Source organism: Heterodontus francisci, chromosome 26 (genome assembly GCF_036365525.1).
Source record: "Heterodontus francisci isolate sHetFra1 chromosome 26, sHetFra1.hap1, whole genome shotgun sequence".
Taxonomy (NCBI): domain Eukaryota; kingdom Metazoa; phylum Chordata; class Chondrichthyes; order Heterodontiformes; family Heterodontidae; genus Heterodontus; species Heterodontus francisci.
Window position 1 is genome coordinate 75,360,176 of NC_090396.1, and position 7,008 is coordinate 75,367,183.

The following is a 7,008-nucleotide window of genomic DNA, read 5'->3' on the forward strand; positions in this document are numbered from 1 at the left end:
GATAAATTACTGCATTAATGAGAGTGAGGGGGATAAATTATTGAATCACTGAGAGTGAGGGGATAAATTACTGAATTACTGAGAGTGAGGGGATAAATTACTGCATTACTGAGAGTGAGGGGGATAAATTACTGAATCACTGAGAGTGAGGGGATAAATTACTGAATCACTGAGAGTGAGGGGATAAATTACTGCATTAATGAGAGAGAGGGGGATACATTACTGAATTACTGAGAGTGAGGGGATAAATTACTGAATCACTGAGAGTGAGGGGATAAATTACTGCATTACTGAGAGTGAGGGGGATAAATTACTGAATCACTGAGAGTGAGGGGATAAATTACTGAATCACTGAGAGTGAGGGGATAAATTACTGCATTACTGAGAGTGAGGGGGATAAATTACTGAATTACTGAGAGTGAGGGGATAAATTACTGCATTAATGAGAGAGAGGGGGATAAATTACTGAATCACTGAGAGTGAGGGGATAAATTACTGAATCACTGAGAGTGAGGGGATAAATTACTGCATTAATGAGAGAGAGGGGGATAAATTACTGAATCACTGAGAGTGAGGGGATAAATTACTGAATCACTGAGAGTGAGGGGATAAATTACTGAATCACTGAGAGTGAGGGGGATAAATTACTGAATCACTGAGAGTGAGGGGATAAATTACTGCATTAATGAGAGAGAGGGGGATAAATTACTGAATCACTGAGAGTGAGGGGATAAATTACTGCATTACTGAGAGTGAGGGGATAAATTACTGCATTACTGAGAGTGAGGGGGATAAATTACTGAATTACTGAGAGAGAGGGGGATACATTACTGAATTACTGAGAGTGAGGGGGATAAATTACTGCATTACTGAGAGTGAGGGGGATAAATTACTGCATTAATGAGAGAGAGGGGGATACATTACTGAATTACTGGGACTGAAGGGGATAAATTACTGAATCACTGAGAGTGAGGGGATAAATTACTGCATTACTGAGAGTGAGGGGGATAAATTACTGAATCACTGAGAGTGAGGGGATAAATTACTGCATTACTGAGAGTGAGGGGGATAAATTACTGAATTACTGAGAGAGAGGGGGATACATTACTGAATTACTGAGAGTGAGGGGGATAAATTACTGCATTACTGAGAGTGAGGGGGATAAATTACTGCATTAATGAGAGAGAGGGGGATACATTACTGCATTAATGAGAGAGAGGGGGATACATTACTGAATTACTGGGACTGAAGGGGAAAAATTACTGAATCACTGAGAGTGAGGGGATAAATTACTGCATTAATGAGAGTGAGGGGATAAATTACTGCAGTACTGAGAGTGAGGGGGATAAATTACTGAATTAGTGAGAGTGAGGGGGATAAATTACTGAATTACTGAGAGTGAGGGGGATAAATTACTGCATTACTGAGAGTGAGGGGGATAAATTACTGAATCACTGAGAGTGAGGGGATAAATTACTGCATTACTGAGAGTGAGGGGGATAAATTACTGAATCACTGAGAGTGAGGGGATAATTACTGCATTACTGAGAGTGAGGGGGATAAATTACTGAATTACTGGGAGTGAGGGGGATAAATTACTGCATTACTGAGAGTGAGGGGGATAAATTACTGAATCACTGAGAGTGAGGGGATAAATTACTGCATTACTGAGAGAGAGGGGATAAATTACTGCATTAATGAGAGTGAGGGGGATAAATTACTGAATCACTGAGAGTGAGGGGGATAAATTACTGCATTACTGAGAGTGAGGGGATAAATTACTGAATCACTGAGAGTGAGGGGATAAATTACTGCATTACTGAGAGTGAGGGGATAAATTACTGCATAAATGAGAGTGAGGGGGATAAATTATTGAATCACTGAGAGTGAGGGGATAAATTACTGCATTAGTGAGAGTGAGGGGATAAATTACTGAATCACTGAGAGTGAGGGGATAAATTACTGAATCACTGAGAGTGAGGGGATAAATTACTGAATTACTGAGAGTGAGGGGATAAATTACTGCATTACTGAGAGAGAGGGGGATAAATTACTGAATCACTGAGAGTGAGGGGGATAAATTACTGAATCACTGAGAGTGAGGGGATAAATTACTGAATCACTGAGAGTGAGGGGATAAATTACTGAATTACTGAGAGTGAGGGGATAAATTACTGCATTAGTGAGAGTGAGGGGATAAATTACTGAATCACTGAGAGTGAGGGGGATAAATTACTGAATCACTGAGAGTGAGGGGATAAATTACTGAATCACTGAGAGTGAGGGGATAAATTACTGAATTACTGAGAGTGAGGGGATAAATTACTGCATTACTGAGAGAGAGGGGGATACATTACTGAATTACTGAGAGTGAGGGGGATAAATTACTGAATCACTGAGAGTGAGGGGATAAATTACTGCATTACTGAGAGTGAGGGGATAAATTACTGCATAAATGAGAGTGAGGGGGATAAATTATTGAATCACTGAGAGTGAGGGGATAAATTACTGCATTACTGAGAGAGAGGGGGATACATTACTGAATTACTGAGAGTGAGGGGATAAATTACTGAATCACTGAGAGTGAGGGGATAAATTACTGCATTACTGAGAGTGAGGGGGATAAATTACTGAATCACTGAGAGTGAGGGGATAAATTACTGAATCACTGAGAGTGAGGGGATAAATTACTGCATTACTGAGAGTGAGGGGGATAAATTACTGAATCACTGAGAGTGAGGGGATAAATTACTGCATTACTGAGAGTGAGGGGGATAAATTACTGAATCACTGAGAGTGAGGGGATAAATTACTGCATTAATGAGAGAGGGGGGATAAATTACTGAATCACTGAGAGTGAGGGGATAAATTACTGAATCACTGAGAGTGAGGGAATAAATTACTGCATTACTGAGAGTGAAGGGATAAATTACTGAATCACTGAGAGTGAGGGGATAAATTACTGCATTACTGAGAGTGAGGGGGATAAATTACTGAATCACTGAGAGTGAGGGGATAAATTACTGCATTACTGAGAGTGAGGGGGATAAATTACTGAATTACTGAGAGAGAGGGTGATACATTACTGAATTACTGAGAGTGAGGGGGATAAATTACTGCATTACTGAGAGTGAGGGGGATAAATTACTGAATCACTGAGAGTGAGGGGGATAAATTACTGCATTAATGAGAGAGAGGGGGATACATTACTGAATTACTGGGACTGAAGGGGATAAATTACTGAATCACTGAGAGTGAGGGGATAAATTACTGCATTACTGAGAGTGAGGGGGATAAATTACTGAATCACTGAGAGTGAGGGGATAAATTACTGCATTACTGAGAGTGAGGGGGATAAATTACTGAATTACTGAGAGAGAGGGGGATACATTACTGAATTACTGAGAGTGAGGGGGATAAATTACTGCATTACTGAGAGTGAGGGGGATAAATTACTGCATTAATGAGAGAGAGGGGGATACATTACTGCATTAATGAGAGAGAGGGGGATACATTACTGAATTACTGGGACTGAAGGGGAAAAATTACTGAATCACTGAGAGTGAGGGGATAAATTACTGCATTAATGAGAGTGAGGGGATAAATTACTGCAGTACTGAGAGTGAGGGGGATAAATTACTGAATTAGTGAGAGTGAGGGGGATAAATTACTGAATTACTGAGAGTGAGGGGGATAAATTACTGCATTACTGAGAGTGAGGGGGATAAATTACTGAATCACTGAGAGTGAGGGGATAAATTACTGCATTAATGAGAGAGAGGGGGATACATTACTGAATTACTGAGAGTGAGGGGATAAATTACTGAATCACTGAGAGTGAGGGGATAAATTACTGCATACTGAGAGTGAGGGGATAAATTACTGAATCACTGAGAGTGAGGGGATAAATTACTGAATCACTGAGAGTGAGGGGATAAATTACTGCATTACTGAGAGTGAGGGGATAAATTACTGAATCACTGAGAGTGAGGGGATAAATTACTGAATCACTGAGAGTGAGGGGATAAATTACTGCATTACTGAGAGTGAGGGGGATAAATTACTGAATCACTGAGAGTGAGGGGATAAATTACTGCATTACTGAGAGTGAGGGGGATAAATTACTGAATCACTGAGAGTGAGGGGATAAATTACTGAATCACTGAGAGTGAGGGGATAAATTACTGCATTACTGAGAGTGAGGGGATAAATTACTGAATCACTGAGAGTGAGGGGATAAATTACTGCATTACTGAGAGTGAGGGGGATAAATTACTGAATCACTGAGAGTGAGGGGATAAATTACTGAATCACTGAGAGTGAGGGGATAAATTACTGCATTACTGAAAGTGAGGGGATAAATTACTGAATCACTGAGAGTGAGGGGATAAATTACTGAATCACTGAGAGTGAGGGGATAAATTACTGCATTACTGAGAGTGAGGGGGATACATTACTGAATCACTGAGAGTGAGGGGATAAATTACTGCATTAATGAGAGAGGGGGGATAAATTACTGAATCACTGAGAGTGAGGGGATAAATTACTGAATCACTGAGAGTGAGGGAATAAATTACTGCATTACTGAGAGTGAAGGGATAAATTACTGAATCACTGAGAGTGAGGGGATAAATTACTGCATTACTGAGAGTGAGGGGGATAAATTACTGAATCACTGAGAGTGAGGGGATAAATTACTGCATTACTGAGAGTGAGGGGGATAAATTACTGAATTACTGAGAGAGAGGGTGATACATTACTGAATTACTGAGAGTGAGGGGGATAAATTACTGCATTACTGAGAGTGAGGGGGATAAATTACTGCATTAATGAGAGAGAGGGGGATACATTACTGAATTACTGGGACTGAAGGGGATAAATTACTGAATCACTGAGAGTGAGGGGATAAATTACTGCATTACTGAGAGTGAGGGGGATAAATTACTGAATCACTGAGAGTGAGGGGATAAATTACTGCATTACTGAGAGTGAGGGGGATAAATTACTGAATTACTGAGAGAGAGGGGGATACATTACTGAATTACTGAGAGTGAGGGGGATAAATTACTGCATTACTGAGAGTGAGGGGGATAAATTACTGCATTAATGAGAGAGAGGGGGATAAATTACTGAATCACTGAGAGTGAGGGGATAAATTACTGCATTAATGAGAGTGAGGGGATAAATTACTGCAGTACTGAGAGTGAGGGGGATAAATTACTGAATTAGTGAGAGTGAGGGGGATAAATTACTGCAGTACTGAGAGTGAGGGGGATAAATTACTGAATCACTGAGAGTGAGGGGATAAATTACTGCATTACTGAGAGTGAGGGGGATAAATTACTGAATTAGTGAGAGTGAGGGGGATAAATTACTGAATCACTGAGAGTGAGGGGGATAAATTACTGCATTACTGAGAGTGAGGGGGATAAATTACTGAATCACTGAGAGTGAGGGGATAAATTACTGCATTAATGAGAGAGAGGGGGATACATTACTGCATTAATGAGAGAGAGGGGATACATTACTGAATTACTGGGACTGAAGGGGATACATTACTGAATCACTGAGAGTGAGGGGATAAATTACAGCATTAATGAGAGAGAGGGGGATAAATTACTGAATCACTGAGAGTGAGGGGATAAATTACTGCATTAATGAGAGAGAGGGGGATACATTACTGAATTACTGGGACTGAAGGGGATAAATTACTGCATTACTGAGAGTGAGGGGGATAAATTACTGAATTAGTGAGAGTGAGGGGGATAAATTACTGCATTACTGAGAGTGAGGGGATAAATTACTGAATCACTGAGAGTGAGGGGATAAATTATGCATTAATGAGAGAGAGGGGGATACATTACTGAATTACTGGGACTGAAGGGGATAAATTACTGCATTACTGAGAGTGAGGGGGATAAATTACTGAATTAGTGAGAGTGAGGGGGATAAATTACTGCATTACTGAGAGTGAGGGGATAAATTACTGAATCACTGAGAGTGAGGGGATAAATTACTGCATTACTGAGAGTGAGGGGGATAAATTACTGAATCACTGGGACTGAAGGGGATAAATTACTGCATTACTGAGAGTGAGGGGGGAAAATTACTGATTTAGTGAGAGTGAGGGGGATAAATTACTGCATTACTGAGAGTGAGGGGATAAATTACTGCATTACTGAGAGTGAGGGGGATAAATTACTGAATTAGTGAGAGTGAGGGGGATAAATTACTGCATTACTGAGAGTGACGGGGATAAATTACTGAATTACTGGGACTGAAGGGGATAAATTACTGCATTACTGAGAGTGAGGGGGGAAAATTACTGATTTAGTGAGAGTGAGGGGGATAAATTACTGCATTACTGAGAGTGAGGGGATAAATTACTGCATTACTGAGAGTGAGGGGGATAAATTACTGAATTAGTGAGAGTGAGGGGGATAAATTACTGCATTACTGAGAGTGAGGGGGATAAATTACTGCATTACTGAGAGTGAGGGGGATAAATTACTGCATTACTGAGAGTGAGGGGATAAATTACTGCATTAATGAGAGAGAGGGGGATAAATTACTGAATTACTGGAACTGAAGGGGATAAATTACTGAATCACTGAGAGTGAGGGGATAAATTACTGCATTACTGAGAGTGAGGGGGATAAATTACTGAATCACTGAGAGTGAGGGGATAAATTACTGCATTACTGAGAGTGAGGGGGATAAATTACTGAATCACTGAGAGTGAGGGGATAAATTACTGAATCACTGAGAGTGAGGGGATAAATTACTGCATTACTGAGAGTGAGGGGATAAATTACTGAATCACTGAGAGTGAGGGGATAAATTACTGCATTACTGAGAGTGAGGGGGATAAATTACTGAATCACTGAGAGTGAGGGGATAAATTACTGAATCACTGAGAGTGAGGGGATAAATTACTGCATTACTGAGAGTGAGGGGATAAATTACTGAATCACTGAGAGTGAGGGGATAAATTACTGAATCACTGAG